Raw genomic sequence first — 22,363 nt, forward strand, 5'->3', positions numbered from 1 at the left:
GAAGCTCCAGGCCTGTCCTGGGCTCTGCACAAGCTCAGGCCACATCTGATGCATGTGATACTAAAGGGGAGGCCAGCTCCATTTGTTTCATGGCTGGAGGCCGAGGGATCCCAGAATCACAGCTCAGACAGTGGAGGTCATCTTCACACCTGCCGGCACAGCCTCATAACACCTGCTGGCACAGAATTGCGACATGAAAGACCGTGTCCTCTTTTAGAGGAAGCAAGGTGGAATACAGGAGGGAACCCTAAGCCCCTGCCTTTGTGGCTTCCCAGACTTCAACTTTCCAGAAGACATTGTGTCCCTTCTCTCGGTCCCCACCTCTTTGTGGAAGGTTGAGCCGGACCATTGCCTCAGTTCATTTTTTCAATATCTGGATGGCTTCCTAAATTCCTCTCTGGGACCAGAAGGGTGGCAGCATCTGACCTGTACTGCAAGCTTTGACTATCACCATCACCCCGGCTGTTCTTTGCCCAAGACACCTTTGTGCAAATCAGAAGGTGACCCTTCATGTGGGAATGAAGATGTGGGCAAACCAAGGGACCACTTGGCAGGTGGAGTGGGGCTGGACTGAAGGTGCGGCTGGCCCCTGGTGGGCACTGGTGCAAGGCACAACCTGTACCACTGCAGCAGTAACTTTCCTCCAGCAGCTCCCCAGCCCCGGCACCATCGTGCTGAGAACCACCCAGACCCCTCGGTGCATGTCCAGTTGCCAAAGTGTAGATGATGATTTGGGGAAAAAAGTGCTTGGAGCTCTTCCAAAGTGACCTCAACCCTGAATCATCCCTGGCAGCATCTGGCCTTTCTTGGCTCACATGGGGCTCCACCTTTGGGTGAGGCAGCTTCTCCCAGAAACCTGCCTCCTACCTGAAAGTCTTGCAGGGGGCCTTGAGGAGAACTGGCAAGTAGGCCAAGGCTGCTGGTGGTTCAGAAGCACTCGATGTGGGGTGATGCCCTAAGAGTCCCCACACCAGACTGAGACACCTCTTCTGCATTCCTAGTGGGGAATCCACCCTGGGCTCTGCAGGGCCAGAGCAGCCTGACTCTGCGGCTTGCACCAGAAAAATCGTCAAAAATAGGCCTGAATCCTTGCCAGGCCTGCCTCGCCATGAATTCTGTGCACTATGACCTTAAATATACTAGATAAACCAGAAGCCTAAAATTGCTCAACTCTCAGAATAATAGAATTTAGTCTTCGTCTCCTTCCTTAAGTTGAATTCTTAATTGTTAAATTTCAGGCTTTCTTTGTGGATGTAAAAATGTTCAAGGCCACAGTTCTATACATTTTGAAGTGAGGTGCTCATAAAATTAATTAATTTGCCATTAATTACCATCTGACTTATACTCTGGTGGTTGTTTAGAAGAGTACTTTTGGTTATTTATTTATGATTTTGTTGTTGCTTCCTAGTTTTATTGGATTGACTGAAGAATATACCCTCAATTGCTCTCTGTGAGACAAAATATGATTCACAATTGTATATGCTCTAAAATATGAGAAAAGAATGCATATTCTGTCAGTAAAATACAAATGTTTTAAATATGTGTGTGTGTGTGTGTTTGTAAATATTTGAAAAGGAGTCTGCTGACCTTATTTTTAATGCATTGCAGCTTTACTTGATTAAATTACCTTTGTATTTGTGAAGGATTTTGCTTTATGTATTTTTGATGCTGTGTGCCTGGTGAATAGAGATATAAACTTTGCTTTGGACTTTAGCTTTTACCATGATAAAATAATCCCTTTGTCTCATTTAATGCACTTGTTGTGTATCTTGCTTCATCTGATATATCGATACTGTCAGCCCTTCTTACATTTTTATTTGCATTTGTCTTTGTGATTCTGAACATCCGTTTCTTTTCAACTTTTGTCTTCATTTTATTTCAGGTGTGTTTCTGACAGACAACATATATCTGTGCATATTTTAAAATTCAGTTTTATATTCATTGTTTCACGATAGGGAAATTTGGTTCACTTGAATTTATTATGAAGATTAATAGCTTTGTCTTAGTCTCATCATATTTAAATTTATTATTTATTAATTTTTCTATTTTTATCTCTCCCTATGTTCTGGCTCATCATATTAAGCCTTTTGCTAGTCCTCCTAAGTTTTTCTTCTATCCTTTCACTCTCACTTTTAAATTAATGTTATTTGATGATTCCCCATGCCTCTAAATATTACCTTACTATTGTAAGAATAATATTATAATCTATGTGTCTTACTAACACATAAAAATTAATATTTTATTTGCCTATCATCTCCTGTCCCCCGTCCCAACTCCCTTGAAGAGGAGACATTTCCACCTGTACCTGCTGCTCCATTCTAAACGAAATCCCCACCCTTGCCAACAGGCAATGCTTGGGTTTTGCAGCAACAGTTTCATAGTTCTAATGTTTCATATTCTGGTTAAATATTCTGAGACACTTTCTTCAGTTTAGGAATAAGTACTCAAAACTTGAATATATCCCACTCATATCATCTTAGCCATTTATTTTATCTCTATATTTTAAAATCCATCTCATGGTTCAGCATTAGGGAATTCATCACTATGATTCATTAAGTAAACCAATTAAAGGTGGAAAAGCATATTGCCTATTTATGCTTTTGGTTTTAGTAATATCCTTTCACATTCATAATGCAGATCATGAGATAAACAAGATTTTATCCATCAAGGCTCCCCTTCATGACTGCCAAAACTGAAAAAACATTGCTGCCATTTTAGTCAACAGTTAAACTTTACTATAAAATATTCTGACACTAAAGGGACCTGCAACTCACATGGTGATGCTCAAATCGCATTTGCCAATTCACCAGACTAGCAGATTCTGCAACATGGAATTCTATGAGCTGGGTGTGGATATGTCCAGGCCCTCCATGGGAACTGACCTTAAATACCTCACAAATACCATACCTTCCAGGAATTCACATTTTCTTTATTGAATGTAGAATTGTGAAATCTGTAGGAAATAGCTGAATCATTATTTCTTAACTATCTCCTGTCTATTAAAGCAGGAACTATGAAATAGCTCAAGGGAAGCCTAAGAAATTTCTTCCATTATATTCAATAGCCTGCACCCAAATCACATATGAAAGGATGTAGACAAATAGAAATTAAAACTGAATTTTGCAGAAGAGGTTGAAGAACTTCCCCAGGGAAAATTAAATGTATAAACTGAAAATTGATGTAAGTCATCAGTTCAGTCCTAAATAGACTGAAGGATCACAACAGTTTTGTGGACATTTTTCTTTTCTTCTCTTCCTGCTTTCCCAGACTTCTAAAAGGAGATCTGCTAACAGTAATAAAAAGATAGATAAATTTTATCTGTCTGAAGGTGTATATAAATAAATAAGTAATAAATAAATAAATAATAAATAAGTAATAAAAAGATAGATAAATTTTATCTATCTGAAGGTGTATATAAATAAATTCTCTTCACTAATGGTAAGGGTGTAAATTGGTATAGAAGTTAAGGAAGACTGAAATATATATACAGATCTTTCTCAACTAACGATAGGATTACATCCCCATAAACCCATCATAAGTTGAAAATACTGTAAGTCGAAAATGCATTTAATACACCTAAACTATCGAACATCAGAGCCTAGCCTACCTTAAACGTGTTCAAAACACTGCATTAGCCTACAGTTGGGCAAAATCATCTAACACGAAGCCTATTTTATAATAAAGTGTTGAGTGTCTCATGTAAGTTATTGAATACTGTACTGAAAATGAAAAACAGAATGGTTGTGTGGATACAGAATGGTTGCAAGTATATTGGTCGTTTACCCTCATGACCACGTGGCTGACCAGGAACCGTGGCTCCTGCTGCTGCCCGGCATCACAAGAGACTCTCATACGACATATTGCTAACCCAGGAAAAGATCAAAATTCAAAACTTCAAAGTATAGTTTCTACTCCATGCATATAGCTTTTGTATCCTCGTAAAATCAAAAAATCGTAAACTGAACTACTATAACTCGGGGACCATCTGTGTTGTTTTTTTAAAGTGCCCATACTTTTAAAAACTTAATTTCATTAAAATTTATCTTAAGGAACTGTTTAGGCGGTTGGGCAAAAATGTATGTAAAATTAGGTTCATTCATTGTTCTCAATAGAAAAATAATTGAACAAATTTTACAAACATCTATTAAGAAGAGTCTGGTTAAATAATGTATATTCATACATTCAGTAATTTAGAATGGTCATTTAGATCTCTGCATATTGATATTAAATAATGTCCAAAATATACTAAGTGAAAAAGCATAAACATGTAGAGAAATATGTCTACGTCTAATTAGAGAAAGTCTACATATGTATTTATGAATACATGTGAAAATATTTGGAAGACCATGGTCTAAAACCTTATTAGTGGTATTTTTTTGCAGGAGTGGGGAATACGTTGACCATATAAGCTATGCTGTGGGGAGTTTTTTATGAATGGCTGCCAGTGTTCTTCCTCCTCCTCCCTCTTCTTTTCTTCTTCATTATTTCCTCCTTCTCATTTTCCCCCCTTTACTGAGGTTGACCTATTCACTCATTTGAAATAAATAAGATATTCATATTCCAATGAAAAAGAGAAGCGATTAAAGTAGGATAAACATGAAAAAGATGGGGAAGACAACTTACAGTGTATAAAAGTGTGGATACTGCCACCTTATTTTTTTAAAACAAAAAAGGGAAAGAAAAGAAAAAAGTCACTGACTTTTCTGAATGCTGAAGTTTTAAGTTCATTCCCACTTGAAGTGGCAAAAAGACAAGGATGTCTGCTATCACTACTATTATGCAACACTTTCTGGTAAAATTATATATTGCCCTTGTAATTAAAAATCCAATAAGTTTTCTAAGCCAGCATATTATAATCTAGACTAGATTTTATATTAGTGGGGTCAAAATTTTAAGTACATTTCATTGCTAAAATCCTCAAAAATAAAATGATATAAATGACAAATTATGAACTAGCGCTCTAATATATGAACTCTTTCCAGTAGGCCAGAGGGGGAGGGAGGGATACGCGGGAAATTTCCAGAAACAGAAAGCAGCATTAAAATTATTGTAAATACTTTTTGACATTTTAATTGTAATCTCTTCATTTTTTTAGCTACACATAAGATTGATTCAGGCACACACTAATAAGTAAGATGTACAAGATACATCACGGTAAAACTTCTTGTACTTTCCCCACTCTTTGCATTTATTCTTATTTATTCATGTTACACATATCTTCCTTTCTACTAAACTAACATTCAGGATATAATCAAGCTTTTTTTTAATTGAGGTGTAGTTGTTATACAATGTTGTGTTAGTTTCTACTGTACAGCAAAGTGGAGTTCCCTGTGCTATAGAGCAGGTTCTTTTTAGTTAGCTAATGTACACATATTAGTGTATACATGTGAATCCCAATCTCCCAATTCATCACACCACCACCCCTCCACCCACCGCTTCCCCCAGTTGGTGTCCATATATTTGTTCTCTACATCTGTGTCTCTTATTTCTGCCCTGCAAAGAGGTTGAACTGTACCATTTTTCTAGATTTCACATATATGCGTTAATATACGATATTTGTTTTTCTCTTTCTGACTTACTTCACTCTGTACGACAGTCTCTAGATCCATCCATGTCTCTACAAATGACCCAATTTCGTTCCTTTTTATGGCTGAGTAATAGTCCATTGTATATATGTACCACATCTTTATCTATTCGTCTGTTGATGGGCATTTAGGTTGCTTCCATGACCTGGCTATTGTAAATACTGCTGCAATGAACATTGGGGCGCATGTGCCTTTTTGAATTATAGCTTTCTCTGGGTATATGCCCAGTAGTGGGATTGCTGGGTCATATGGTAGTTCTATTTTTAGTTTTTTAAGGAACTTCCAGACTGTCCTCCATAGTGGCTGTATCAATTTACATTCCCACCAACAGTGGAAAAGGGTTCCCTTTTCTCCACACCCTCTCCAGCATTTATTGTTTGTAGATTTTCTGATGATGCCCATTCTAACCAGTGTTAGGTGATTCCTCATTGTAGTTTTGATCTGCATTTCTCTAATAATTAGTGATGTTGAGCAGCTTTTCATGTGCCTCTTGGCCATCTGTATGTCTTCTTTGGAGAAATGTCTGTTTAGGTCTTCTGCCCATTTTCTGATTGGGTTGTTTGTTTCTTTGATATTGAGCTGCATGAGCTGTTTATAAATTTTGGAGATTAATCCTTTGTCAGTTGCTTCATTTGCAAATATTTTCTCCCATTCTGAGGGTTGTCTTTTCACCTTGTTTATAGTTTCCTTTGCTGTGCAGAAGCTTTTAAGTTTCATTAGGTCCCATTTGTTTATTTTTGTTTTTATTTCCACTACTCTAGGAGGTGGGTCAAAAAAGATCTTGCTATGATTTATGTCAAAGAGTGCTCTTCCTATGTTTTGCTCTAAGAGTTTTATAGTGTTTGGTCTTACATTTAGGTCTTTAATATATTTTGAGTTTATTTTTGTGTATGGTGTTAAGGAGTGCTCTAATTTCATTCCTTTACATGTAGCTGTCCAGTTTTCCCAGCACCACTTATCGAAGAGACTGTCTTTTCTCCATTATATATCCTTGCCTCTTTTGTCATATATTAGTTGACCATAGGTGTGTGGGTTTATCTCTGGGCATTCTATCCTGTTCCATTGATCTACACTTCTATTTTTGTGTTAGTACCATATTGTCTTGATTACCGTAGTTTGTAGTATAGTCTGAAGTCAGGGAGCCTGATTCCTCCAGCTCCACTTTTTTTCTCAAGATTGCTTTGGCTATTCAGTGTCTTTTGTGTTTCCATACAAATTTTAAGATTTTTTTTCTAGTTCTGTAAAAAATGTCATTGGTAATTTGATAGGGATTTCATTGAATCTGTAGATTGCTTTGGATAGTATAGTCATTTTTCACAATATTGATTCCTCCAATCCAGGAACATGGTATATCTCTCCATCTGTTTCTGTCATCTTTGAGTTCTTTCATCAGTGTCTTATGGTTTTCTGAGTACAGACCTTTTACCTCCTTAGGTAGGTTTATTCCTAGGTATTTTATTCCTTTTGTTGCAATGATGAATGGGATTGTTTCCTTAATTTCTCTTTCTGATCTTTCATCATTAGTGTATAGGAATGCAAGAGATTTCTGTGCATTGATTTTGTATCCTGCTACTTTATCAAATTCATTGATTAGCTCTAATAGTTTTCTTGTGGCATCTTTGGGATTCTCTATGTATAGTATCATGTCATCTGCAAACAGTGACTGTTTTACTTCTTCTTTTCCAATTTGTATTCCTTTTATTTCTTTTTCTTCCCTGATTGTCATGGCTAGGACTTCCAAATCTATGTTGAATAATAGTGGTGAGAGTGGACATCCTTGTCTTATTCCTGATCTTAGAGGGAATGTTTTCAGTTTTTCACCATTGAGAATGATGTTTGTTGTGAGTTTATTGTATATGGCCTTTATTATGTTGAGGTAGGTTCCCTCAATGCCCACTTTCTGGAGAGTTTTTATCATAAATGAGTGTTGAATTTTGTCAAAAGCTTTTTCTGCATCTATTGAGATGATCATATGGTTTTTATTCTTCAATTTGTTTATATGGTGTATCACACTGATAAAATCAAGTTTTACCTTTTAGATTATTAATAAGTTAAAATATTAGTGAGAAACACAAACTTTTTTCAGCTTTATTGCATAAACACGAACTCTTAAGCTTTAGAACAGGTTAATGATTAAGAGGACACCAAATATTGGTTGGAAAAACGCTTCCTATACCCTGCTGGTTAGAGAAAAAGTGTTGGGCTCTCAATAAAATGACAGGTCCATAATATTCCACTGGACAAAAATCAAAAATGGAACTTCTTTCAAACATATGCTCTCAGTATACATTTCCAGTAGCATTTTTGAAGTTTGCTCTTTTATAAATGAATATAAGGTCCTTCTTCCCTCTTCCTGCTTCATAGAAGAAAGTCTCCTCTCCCCAGCCAGAGTATCACAATGCCTGCCTGAGTCTTACATCACTCACCTCTTCCGGGGGCTCACAAGACAACTGTTGGTCATTAAGACGCTTGAAAGAACTGAGGTGTGGGCATGGCCAAGCCTCGGGTGGTAAGACTCTCACCCTTCATTCTGTTCCTAAAAGCAGTTATTTAGTAACTGACAAAGCTGTGTTTTGAGTTGTATTCTGTGGTGACTGCACAGCATGGAATTATTCAAACGTGTTATTTTAACAATCCAGACAAGCAGATTCGTTACTAGAGAGCAGAAATATTTCTGGTACACATAGGGACTAGATAGTATATCTACCCATACTTAAACTTTAACAAATCTTTTGATAATACTTTCCTAAATTATTCTTGAGTATAGTCATTGTGAAACATATGATGTTCAATTGCACTGATGTTTTTAAAATTTGCAATTTAGGAAATTTTGAAGTAATTAAAAAAAACTTTTAATAAAAGCAATGAAAAGTTATTGCTAATTACTCTAGGTCAAAAAGATTTATGTAAAGTTTTCAAGTATCTTTTTTCCCTAATCCCATATTTTGTTATTTTATTTGGAAAGCCCCTGCAATCAATGACTGTCCCCAAGCGTCTCTGCCTTCCTGACATGCATTCCTGCATCCCTTTGCTGTTATTTCAGGAAGGAAGGATACAACAAGCCCTGGGGGAAAAGAGCAACAATTCAAACTTAAGAGTTGAATTCCTAATGTAAAATAAAGACATTACTGAGATTGGGTTCAAAACAAATATTTTGTCTGCCTCCTTGGCGGTTTCTCACTTGCCAGTCGGAGCTGAAAAGCTCCTTCCCTGTCAATACAAGCAGGGAATGCTAATATATCATCTGTCTTTGAAGTGGAACAAATACCCTTTACTAACAAAACTGATCCAAAATGTAAAAGAATATATTAGAGCAGACTGTGATAGTTGTCAATAAATATGTTTTCATTACAACTATTCATTCACAACATCATGAACAGCTGCAGTATTCTCTTATGTAAATGAAAACTACCCTTCCCACTCAATCATGTCTTTACAAAGTTAGGGGGCTCTATTTTAAACTTTATGTTACTTGACATTGAAGATAATTCTAATTACATAAATGCTCATATACACAATTACTAATTCAATTTTCATTCTTTTCCTGAACTTCACCCCTTTAGAAATCCATGTGATGCCAATGATGGACATAATGGTTAGGAATTTTGTTGGTGAAGTCTTTCCAGGCCTCAGTTAAAGCAGCACAAGAACTGATAGTGAGGCAAGAGATAGATGGGCCCCAGGCTGGGCAGCTGGAGTTTGTCCCCTGTGGACAGATACTCTGAAATAGCAGGAGGGAGAGAAGAGTTGAGCCCTCCCAGATAAAAGATAGAGACCACATATTTCTCATTCTCGAGGTCAAGGATACCTTCCCAACTATAAATGTGCAGAAAGCCACCTCGGAGGTCTAAAGAGAGGGGGCATCACCTCATAGTAAGTGATGTTAACCTACCCATAGGCCTCTTCACTAGAATCCACCTTGGCTAAAAGATGCACGCGCACACGTGGGAGGACCCTGAGACAAACCAAATATGGACTCAGAACCAGGCAAAGCAAGATGATTGGCCAAAGCAAACCCGGAAGAAATGCCCCATAAGTGATTCAAACTACCATGAGGGCGCCACTCTCTCTCTGAGGTCACCTGTATCTACCCACACATACCCTTTTTCCTCCTAATAAACACTTGTTTCACTACTTTCCGTCTCTATGTGGAAATTCATTTCTACACAGCTGACGGGCCAGGGCCTTGTCACTGACCACTGGTCCCTCTAGTGGCTAGGGTTCAGCGCTCTCACTGCTACTGCCTGACTTCAGTCTCTGGCCAGAAACCGAAATCCTCCTTCAAGCTGCTGCAGGTGAGGTCACCCGAGATCAATATGATGATAGTATCTAGTTCATAGGGATTGTGAGAATAAAATAATACAGCTAACATGTGCTAAAAAAATAAAAATAAAAAGGAACAACAGGCCCCAAATGGAGTCACTTGCCCCAGGACACCAAACCAAGACCTAATACCTAAACTAACTGCAGTTTCACCCTCTCCCAGGAATGTGACCTTTCCCCAGTCAACCTGGGATTACCTGATCAGCACTAGTGAGGTAATCTGTTTGACAGACTCTTGTCTCTCCCCTAAAGGAAGGTAACCTTGCCTGAACAAATCACTTTTTGTTGGAAACTTCCTTTTCCCACCCCCTTCAGCCTATAAAAGCCTTCCATTTCGTACAAATGGAGCCCCTTTCTAATTGCTAGAGCTCCTTGGAGCTCCTTTCTACTTGCTAGACAGGATGCTGCCCAATTCATGGATCACTGAATAAAGCCAATTACGTCTTCAAATTTACTCAGCTGAATTTTGTTTTTTGAACAATGGAGAGTGGCAAAATAAATGCTAGCTAATTTTTCAGTCATAATTTGAAGGTACTGTTTGTGTTACTTTACTATGAATAATTTAAAAATATTTTATTTGCTGTGAAACTAGCCTTGAGTACTCCAAGATTTCTGCATAAATAACTAGGTACTTACTACCGCCTTTTGAGATACAGTTCCCATAGTGCAATCTCACAATTGTCTTTATGAAAAGGTGTTAAAGTTGAAAAAACAAAGGAAAAACAAACTTTAAGAAAGACTCCCCATTGAAGGTCCAGCTTACATTGAAGAGAAGGCTGTGTGTCCTCCTGAGAGGGTTTGCCCCCAAAGAGCAAATTCCTTACTGTTCCTTCTGCTTGTCTGATGCTTCAATACTGTTGATATTAAAATAGGGCCAGTGGGGCTTCCCTGGTGGCGCAGTGGTTGAGAGTCCGCCTGCCGATGCAGGGGACACGGGTTCGTGCCCCGGTCCGGGAAGATCCGACATGCCGCGGAGCGGCTGGGCCCGTGAGCCATGGCCGCTGAGCCTGCGCGTCCGGAGCCTGTGCTCCACAACGGGAGAGGCCACAGCAGTGAGAGGCCCGCGTACCGCAAAAAAAAAAAGGTCCAGTGAAGCAACTTCCATCTTCACTCACCCAGTCTTTAAGATTCACCATAGATTCTAGAAAAATACTCAAAATTATTTTAGCAGACAGTTCTTATTATGCATGCTACATGCATAACAACATTTCAGTATCAAGAGACTTCTACCCCATGAGCAATTACTTTCAACCTCAAAGCCAGCATAAACGATCTAACAAGAATTATTTTTCCAATAATAGACATTACGGTCTGATTTGTTTACCCCACTCTGCAGTAGCAACTACACTATATATATAAACTTTTTTTTTTTTTGCGGTACGCGGGCCTCTCACTGTTGTGGCCTCTCCCGTTGTGGAGCACAGGCTCCGGACGTGCAGGCTCAGCGGCCATGGCTCACGGGCCCAGCCGCTCCACGGCATGTGGGATCTTCCCGGACCGGGGCACGAACCCGTGTCCCCTGCATCGGCAGGCGGACTCTTAACCACTGCGCCACCAGGGAAGCCCCTACACTATATTTTACTGCTGATGTGGACAGGGAATGTTGCCTGCCATTCCAGTTCTACTAGGATCAAACCATCAGACACTGCAGACACGCCCCACCCCTCCTGAGGGTGTACCCTGAGAGAAATTCAAGATGGAGAAACACAGGAAGAATTCTGTGCTTTGGATACTGGCCCTAGATAGTTTGGATGCATATCTAAGGAATAGTTTCAATGAGCCCGTATTCTTGCATCTTTCCATACATGAAAAAGCACTAAATTCATTAACTTGAGATGTCTGTTCTTTGTGATTAGCAATAATCTTTTGATATTTGACTACACGTTTTTTCCCAGCAAAACTCCTCTATAACCTGGCTCCTCTCTTACTTTTTTGGAGTAGTTTCTCAGAGCTATCTGAGAGGCTGTCTCCCAGGCTATAGTCCTCAGTACGATCCCCAAACAAAACTTAAATCACAACTTTTAGGTTGTGCTTTTTTTTTTTAAAGTTGACATTGCCTATATCATGTTAGGCATGAAAGGGCTAATCAGTAAAACTTCTGAGCCAGTCCAGCCTAGAAGAGGCTAATGATGATACATATGAAGTGTCACGGCATTCTCATTTCTGTTCGATGGGCGAAATCTGCTTCTAGTTCATACCCCAATAAGAAAGCTACTCTTCCGGGCCAGCTAGGCTAAGTAACCCATCGTGACAGCACAGAAGACAATGGGCCAAGATTGAAAGGAAGCCTGCAGGAGAGAGGCAGTACTACTAGCAGAGAGAGACTGTAAGAGCTACAGCATCATGCAAACCCAGCAAAAAGACATGCCCTTTTAATAAAAGCTCTTAACCCTAGGCATTTTGTACAGAACAGATTGGGAGGGAAGCAAAGCTTCCTTAGCAGTACTCTGCTGCCCTCACAGCAGTTAGTGTGTGGCAATTCATGTGAGGGCAAGCTGGTAGGAAAGTCACAGCTCTGGAAATAAATGGGGCGTTCTAGAAGAGAAAGTGCAGTGGAACTTGGGGAGCGCAAGGAAGACAAAGAGACCAGCCTGGGTTGAACAGAGGTCAGTATATTAACTGGATAAATCTAGCAAAGTATTTTCACCAGTTCTTCAGTGAAGGGGCACCAAAAACTAACTGTCAATCTATATACTTGTACATGTGTATTGCTTATATCATGTGTATTAAAACAAAAGCATAATTCTCAAGCTATATTGTATGTTCAGCCGTTGTCAAAAAATGCTCTTGTTGTTTTCTTACAATTTAATCATAGTCTTCAATTATCTGATTTATTTATGGTGTGTGCTTCCTGATTTTCTCTCTCCTGTATTAGAATGTAACTGCAGACTGGGACAGAGGCCTTCTCTGTCTTGTCCACCTTGATGTCCCCAGAATAAAGAGCAATGCCTGACACAGAGAGGGCACTCAGCAAGTATTTGTACTACAATATGTGCAGGTGCTCTTTTAAGTCCTTTAATCCTCACATCAATGATATGATTTAGGGTCTATTATTAGCCCCATTTACAGATGGGTAAATAAAAGAATAGAAAAATGAAGTCATTTGCCCAAGCTTAGGTGCTAGTAAGTGGCAGAATCAGGATTTGAACACAGGCAGTCATTCCCTACCACTCATACTCCAGCAACTAACTTCTAGTGATTATGTATCTATTCATATCTGTATATTTTTATCGTATAAGTAAATGAAAATTTATTTCTGCCTGGGTGCATAATACACAAAATTATAACTAAATCCTTTTGAATATAATTCAAACTCTTTCTGACCATAGACAAAGTAATGGCTCATAATAGACATAATGATTATCCCATCACACACATTGTACTGCATCAGTTTTTTTTCTTTCTTTTTTTTGCAACCTCAATTACACCACTTTTTTACTATCATGATTTTAAAAAACTTTATGACTGGAAAAGGACCACATTCATAAAGAGTTGTGCCTCATATATGCTACATGTCCAGGCATTTTCATGAGTAGTTAAAATTCTTTTAATGCAGCCAGATTGCCCCTGATTTGCGATTTCACATCTTTTGTGTTGCAACAGATTTTGTGACTGGTTCATTTTACAATGTTTACTGACTTAATTCAGTCAGTTATTGTTTTCTATAAATTAGTATTGGGGGACACTTCATAGAATATGGAAAATCTGGAACTGAATATTTGAAAATAGAAGTACCTGAGAAAATCCATGCTGTTTGTACATTCCTGACATAAATCTCATGAAGAGTGACACATTTTCTTTCCTTGTCAAGTCATGCAACCAAAGTCACACTACCACCAAAACTGACTGAAAATTGAAACATTGAGATAATCGGTTTGGTGGATGCTTCAACAGATTCTCTGAACTACCAGTTACTTACCAACGAGTTACAGAACAGCAGTAGTTTAACATGATCTCGGGCTTCCCTGGTGGTGCAGTGGTTAAGAATCCGCCTGCCAATGCAGGGGACATGGGTTCGAGCCCTGGTCCGGGAAGATCCCACATGCCGTGGAGCAATTCAGCCCATGCACCACAACTACTGAGCCTGCTCTCGAGAGCCGGCGAGCTGCAACTACTGAAGCCCGTGTGCCTAGAGCCCGTGCTCTGCAACAAGAGAAGCCACCGCAATGAGAAGCCCGCGCACCGCAATGAAGAGTAGACCCCGCTCGCTGCAACTAGAGAAAGCCCGCGCGCAGCAACGAAGACCCAACGCAGCCAAAAATAAATAAATAAAATTTATTTTAAAAATAATAAAATAAAATGATCTATACATCATTATTATGTAGAGGATCAAGTAATCATGCATCCAGACAACACCAGGTGTGACAGATAAACCTGCCCCTTCTTCCAAGACAGTCCCTGAGCGATTGGACAGCCCCAGAGCATTGTTGGAAAAACACTGAAATAGATTCTAAATTCCTTTTCAGTGCTAAAGTTTGAGAAGCCCTCAAACTTGGAACAGTAGGTCATACAGATTAAGCTTAAAGAGTAATATACTACAATTCATTGATAAATGGCTCTTGTTGTTCATTCAATGCAAACAGGTTTTAGAGCTAAATTCATGCTTTTGTGAATGGACTTTTGCACACATTAAAACATTTAGTTCAATGGCTATATTCCTGTCTGAGTAAATCATAGAATCCATTAAGCTCAACATTTTAATTAGTATGTCCCAAACTCCATCACTCATCACCTGGGTGGCCTTGGTCCAATTACTTAACCACTCTAAGCTATAGTTTCCTCAACTATAAAATGGGGGGAAAATCATTATGACTCATAAGGTTGTTAAAATGATTAAATAAATGATGCCTGTGCCCTGCCTGACAAGTAGTAAGTGCTCATTAAATGTTCATTAATAGAAGAACCAGTAGTAGTAGCTACCATATTTGGAGAGCCATCAATTCTGTTTTCCAAGAATTCTGTTAGTGAGAATTCTGTTTTGTTTTGTTTCTGTTGCATTGCTATATACAAGAATGCAACTTCCATCTCTAAAATTACTCAAATAATGAGTCAGGGAAAAATAAACTTAAGCCAAGAGTTTGACAGTCTGAATTGGCTGAACACTTCTAAGGAAGATAAAACTGCATGCACTTTTTTGGTTGTTTTTAAGTAGATTTTGGACAAGAGGATGAAATGAAGAAGTCCCTCTCAAAAGAAAACCCAGTTTGGCGGTGAGAAAACTTTGGAGACAGCTGAGTAGAAGGAGAGTCAGCAACTGACTTTCTCTTTGTGTGGAAGAAACACTAAGAGCCCATCCAGAACTGGGGGACAAGAGAGGAGGGTGGAGGGAAGACAAAAGAAGAGGCAAACAAGGGGCTGTCACCATCCACCACTTCTGCTCTGAATACCTTTGAAAAAATAAAGTTGTAGGAAAAAGGAGAAAGAGAAAAGTCACCATTTTATTCCCCCACTTGAGATTCAGTTAGAGGAAAACATGCAGACGGCAACAACCCCAGGATGGGTTCTCTCGGTGACAAATTTCACTTGGTTCTATGGATCTCTAAAGTTCTAGCCAGCTCCTGCCACTAGAAATAAAACATGTGGCAACAGTAGCCCAAGCCCTGGAGACCCCTAGGAGTCTTCTAAGAGGGTTCAGTATAAAGTTGGAAGAGTCTAGAGAATTCATATTTGCTCAATTATTGGGAAAGAATAAACTGGGTTAGATACCACTTGTTCCTAGGTTTTGCATTTGTCTAAGCTTCAAATGAGATTTTCTTTCAAATTTATATCAAGAATAATGAACATAATCTGTTCTGTGCAACTTCTATATTCCAGTCATGGTGCTAAACACTTTATTACATTTTATCTTATTTAATACTCACAGCTTCACTGGGCAGGTGGAATTATTAGCTCCATTTTCTAGCCCAAGAAACCCAACCTTGGAGAGATTGATTAACTTGCTCAAATTCACACAGCTGGTGACTGACTGAAATGGGATTTGTACCTATCTGATGACATATTTGATGGGGAACATACCCTTTTATATTTTACAATAACTTTTCATTTAATTTTGTTTTATTATCTTTGAAATATATGTTCATTGTAATAAAAATATAGATAAGCAAAATAAGTATATCTTTGCATTAAGGGTTTAATTTGCTTAAGAAAAGTTATTTATTTCAAAATCCTACTTAGCAGTTTTGCAACACTTCTCTTCCTATGGAGGGTTAGCTTTTTGAGGATTTTCTCTCGTTTACCCACTATTCCTAGGATAGTTCTTTGCCCATTATGGGCAATCAAATGTATGTGGACCAAATAAATCCAAGAGAAAGCTGCTTGTTGGGGTTACCACACCAGTTGAGATCACATTTCCTAACTGTAGTTCCCAGAGTTGGGTGGTAATACTTGCCCAGCCATCCCAGTTTTCTGGATACAGAGCAGTGTGATGCTATAACAGCATCACCAGTGCTATCAGAAAATTTGGTTAAGAGTGAATATCATGGAAGTGTTGCTCCATTTTTTTTTCTACTCTCAAAACATCTTTGAGCAGTAACTTATTCACAGATAAAATTTTTTTTCTCTTCAATTTTTTCTTTTCTTTTTGAATACTGTACTTGGTTTGGGGGGAAATATGCTCAGTGAAAGAAAGAACAAAGAGTATATGGTTGACAAAGAATAAAATAATAAAAAGTATCAAACTTAGAAAGTTTAGGTTCAGGAGTTTTACTCTTTGGGTGTATCCTTATTTAAAAAATAATTAGATGATAAGAACAACAACAAAAAAATAATTAGAAAGGAGAAGCAAAAGATGAAAGTGTCCAAATAAGATTCCTGATCAGTTGTTTATTTTATTGATATATTTTATCATGTATTTGAGTTACAATATTTATTTATCAGGAATAAGAAAGTTTTAATCATAAAATTATATAACATCATTCCAACATTGGATCTTGTTATTTTCTTCACAGGTATGGTGGAGAGTCATTCCTTTGCATGTCCAGATAAGATCTTTGTTGTCTTGGGGAGCCGCTCCTCCCACATTCCAGAATATGGTCCTCATATGGGGACCACACGATAGGGGCTGCTGACCACATTATCCCAACCCCCAGGATGGGGCCTGGGTGCTAGAAGGCCAATCGGAGTATTTTCATGAAATTTTTCTAACGGAATCTGGCAGAAAATAGCTTTGTTCCTTGTTAGTTACAAGGATATAAGAATATAAGCCCCGAACTATCTGCTACCAGTTCCTGCCTCATGGATATCACAGTCTAAGATGATGAAGACAACAATTGGAAATGGGAAGAAGTGTGTGTGTGTATGTGTGTGTGTGTGTGTGTGTGTGTGTGAGAGAGAGAGAGAGAGAGAGAGAGAAAAAGAGAGAGAGAGAGAGAGAGAGAGAGAGAGAGAGAGAGAGAGAGAGAGATCCATTGTCTCTGAAGCTAAATCTACTTTCCAAGGTTTGCCTTTCAGAACAAATACACTGCCCATTTGCAGAGCTAGTTTGAGCTGAATATATGTTGTTTAACTAAAAGTCCTGACTGATAGCCAAAATTCAGGGTGCTAAGCAAACAAAGTCTGCAAGACATCTATTTTCTAGCTTCTATTCCCCTTGACATCTGTCCTGAAAGATTTATATAGGAAATGTTGAAGTCTTTTGGCAAGTGCATAAAAATTATATTATTCAACAAATGTATTCCATGCCTCTTTTGGGCCAGGCATTGTGCTAAGTAGTAGAAATACTAAAGAAACGGGCAAGAAAGTACCCTGTATCCATGGCAGAAGCATACATCAAAGCCAATTATTATAGAACTGTGTAAGAAGGGCTTTAATAGATGCCTGTGGAAAGTGTCATGGAAACTCAAAGGAGCAAGCAAGTTCAAATACTTGAACTTTGAGTATATTTTGAAGAATGGTAGAATTTTCCCAAGCAGAGAGCAGAGTAAAGGGCACTGTGGACAGCAGAAATAGCTTGTTGAAGGGCATGGACAGATGAAAAAATACATGCCACATTTGGGGGATAACAAAACCTTTGATGCAACCAAAACATAATGTTGTGGAGTTGGGTAATAGTGAGGGATTTGGCTAAACAACTAGGCAAAACTCAGATTCTAAAAAGTCTTAAATGCCATGCTAAGGAGTGGGCTTTTTACTGTAGGCTGTGAGAAGCCACCTGAAGTTCTCAATCAGATGAATGACACCATCTAATTTGGATATACATGTATATAATGAACACACACGTACCCATCACCCAGTGAACAATTATATCAACTTCTGCATGAGGCTGGGCAACTTTTCATACAGTTCAGAGTAATTTTCATATCTTTTTCTATGAATTTTCTGTAGATCTGTTCTTGGCCTTTTTCATCTCAGTTTTTAGAAGCTCTTTATATATTAGAGATACCTTTGTATTATACATCATTACACATTTCACTGTATATTTTGCAAATATTTTTTCCCAGGCTCTTATTTGTATTTTTTACTTTGTGTCTGATATGGTATTTTTACCGTGAAAAAAATTTTAATTTTTATCTGATAAAATTTGTCAATCTTTTTTCTCATTGCTTCTAGATTTTGAGTCATATTTAGGAATGCTTTCTCATCCCCTGATTATAAAGGAATTCACAAGTGCTTTTTCAAATATATGCATGGTGCTTTTTTATACCTTTGATTTAAATATCTGATCTGTTGGGAATTTATCCTGGCTTATGGTGTAAGAAATGGATCCAATTTAATTTTTCTCCATATGGCTACCCAGTAATCAGAACAACATTTATTTAAAAGTCCATCTTTTACCCAGTGATGTGTGATGCCACATATAATGTATATTAATTTCCATATGCAATTGGATATATTTCTGGATTTTCTCTTTTTCCTTCGGTTTGTCTTCCTATTCATGTGCTAATATAGAATTGTTTGAATTACAGAGGCTTTACAGTACTGTAAGTGGCTTTTTCTCCTAGCCCTTAAGTTAGGGAAAACTGACATCTTCATGATGTTGGCCTTTCTTTCTCTCCCAGAATTGATATGTCTTTCCATTCATTAAGATCTATTTTTTTCAAAAGAAATTTCCAGTTTTGCTCATATGAGTTTTGGACATTTCTTGTTAACTTTATGTTAAAGTATTTTTTTCTGTTTTATTTTCTATCATAAATGGGGTATTCTCTTTAATTATATATTCAAACTGTTTTTTATTTATACAAATATATGTTTATGTATAGGTTTGTAAACATATATACATACATATGCTATTAATTTTTATATCCTCATTTTATAACCTGTTATTTTATCCAGATTCTCTTGTTGATTATTGTATTTTTCCATGGATTCTTTTGAATTTTCCAGCTGTATAATCACATCCTCTCTTAATAAACATAGTTTTACTTCTTTGTTTCCTATTCATATTTCAGTAATTGCTTTCTCATGTCTAATTGCACTGGTTAGTATCTGCAACATAATGATAAATGTTATGGATATGGTAGGTACCTTTGCTCTTGACTTTAGAGGAAAAACTCTACAATATTAAATATTAAACAGTAAAGTTTTCCCATCTTTGGGGAAACTGATTTAGGGATGGTAATATATTGATTTGTAAGATTTGGATCTATCATCTTAAGCTTTTTGTAAGACATCAGAGTGAGGATCTCCATTGTATATGGCTCTATTTTCTGAGAAAAAGCCCTAGATGGAATATTTATTAGGTCCTTCCTTTTTGCCAGATACTGTGCTAAGCGCATTACATGAATTGCTTCATTCTAACCTAACAACAAGATTTAGAGTTATTATCATTCTAAAATTCCAGGACAGGAAACTAAGACAATGAGGTTAAGTAATTTATCAATATTACCTAACCATTGAGTGGTCAAACTAGTATTTGAGCCTAAGCAGTCTAATGCCAGAGCTTAAATATAACCCCTATGTGATGCTGACTCATAGGATTTGGAGAGAAACTAGTTATTCATTGCAGTTGAAACACTGGTAATGAATTAAATGCTCAAGATTTTATAAAGCAATAGTGAAGAGTGATAAGAAAAATGTTGAGAGCCAAAGAATTAAAGAAGAGACAGAAGAGGAACCCAGGGAAGAGACTGAGAAGGGGCAGGCAGAGAGATGGGAGGAAAATAAAGGAGAGAGTACATATCATGGAATGAGAGAGGAAAGAGTGTCAGGAGTGATGCAGAATTCCAGTAGGGAATATGGTTTATTTTCTGACCCTGATTCTTTATTTTCAAGTTCCAAAATTTCCCATCATGCTAATCAATTCCTGTTCTTTCACTATTTTCCAAAAAAAAAAAAAAAAAGATACCTGGTATGAAATATTGCAGGATATCCACAGCTATCTTAATAAAATGTTCACAAAATAGTCAAACAGAAAAAAAAAAATCCCTTTATCATAAGTGAAGAGTAGTACTTGCATTACCTTAGGAAAATTACAAACTTACAAAGGTTCACCTTTTGCTTAAATATATTTCAAGTTATCAGTCAAAATATAAATATTATAATGTGCAACCCCACAAAAGGAATTTGATTAGTTAGAATTATAATCTCTAGCAGATTCTAAAATTCAATCTTTATATGTGGGGGACAGCATTAAACTCTGCAGATAACATTATTCTAACAGCTCAGGTTTCTTCCTCCTCACTGTACTCTTCAATTGCAACTGACACATAAGGAACAAATAACCAACATAGTAATCAAATGAACAAACAATTTATCAAAAAGTTTTTTTTAATCCTCTGTAACTAGTTTAACATAGCAGTAAATATATTAGCTTTGCTTTGTGATCTTTATTTACATCATGTCCTTCTCTGTAAGATATAAAATGCAAGATCAATGTGGTTATCCATTTGGCCTTGGCTGAAAACATTCCAGTACAACACTGCCATTCATCTTCATAGTCATTTAAATGCAATTTGTTACTCAGTTTTGTGATTTAATATTATGTTTTATGGAGCTGATAGGACTCCAGAATTGCTTTCTGAATTATCCATCTTGTATATGTATGTGGGAAAGCTTTTTCAAGCCCCCAAAATGAGTTCTTCAAGAGCAGGAAGGGTGGGGAGAATGAATCAATAGGGTTTTACGTTTCTGCAGAATCATAATTTTAAGTGATCTTATATCCAGTTTCAGGTAACGATTTGTTGACTATGGTAACATCTGCCATCTTGTGGCTGACTTCGGTACTACAGAATAAACTCAAAAATTGTATTTTTACGGTAATAATAAGGAAGAGGGCAGGGTTTTGGTCGTTGTATTACAACTACATTTTTTTATGTTGCTAGCAAAGTAGGAAACATACATGTTTTTATTTAACAAACTTTTTTTGTGCCAATTTGATCTAATTATAATTTACTCCATTTTGTGTAGGCATCTTGAAAGTAAAGGCGAAAAATAAAAACAGAAAGAAAATAAAGAGAAAGAAAAATAAAATAACATTTTTAAACCTGCCACAACAGAAGATATAAACAGTAATAATTATATTTCTTAAGTTGTTTCAGTTTTAGGGCGATTCCACTTTATCATTGAACAAATGCTAATTTATTCTTGAAACATAATTAGAATAAAGCTAATATATTTAAAAGAAAACATCACAGATAAAAATGAGTGTATAAATCTCCCCCTTTATTTTTACTAATGTTAAATTATTATACACATATACTTCACCATCTCTGACAGAATTGACTTTAACTGGATAGTCTCCATGCCAAAGGTAATGATTGATTTTCTGTCCTTATCTCACTCAATTCTCAGCAGCATTTGACATAGTTCACAGATCCCTCCCTCCTCCTGGAAGCACTTTCTTCACTTGGACTCCAGGACACCATATTCTTCTGGTGGCACCAGCTACATAATTTGTGAGCCCAGAGCAAGATGAAAATGTGGGCTCCCTTGTTCAAAAAGCAAGGAAAAAACGCCCTAAGGTAGTAAATTATAAAGCTTTTTCCTTTCTTCCACTGTCTCTCCCTCAACTTGTCATGTTTTTTTAAAATTTGCTTTCTATGTTGTTCATAAATAAAGAAAAATTTAGAATTTAAATTAGCGACATGAATTTTACCATTCAAATTTACATTATGCAATGCCAGATTTAATGAAAATATAAGAGCATTTAACTCGTATGAATTACACAATTCATATTTTGTAGCCCATGCACGCATATATATTTTTAATTTTTTCCAGAATAGTGGAAGTGCTACACAAGACAAATCTAATTATTTTTATTTCACTTCTTGAGATGCATGCATTCTATCAATACTCTCTATCTTTGGCTTATGGATGAGAAAGGAAAAGTCTCTTGGGGCTCCTCTATCTTTCCCGCTCCTTCTACATTTCCCTTTTCAGGGTGAGTGGTTGGCTAATACAGGGAGGTAATGTAAGCAGCTCTTTGCAGCAAATGACCCTCAGCAGGAAGCCCCTCTTCTTGTCACTTTAACAAAACTATATTGTAACTAACTTTTAAACCAAGCACCTCCATGCTCTAC

This window comes from Phocoena phocoena, chromosome 4, assembly GCF_963924675.1.
Source record: "Phocoena phocoena chromosome 4, mPhoPho1.1, whole genome shotgun sequence".
In the NCBI taxonomy this organism is placed as follows: Eukaryota; Metazoa; Chordata; class Mammalia; order Artiodactyla; family Phocoenidae; genus Phocoena; species Phocoena phocoena.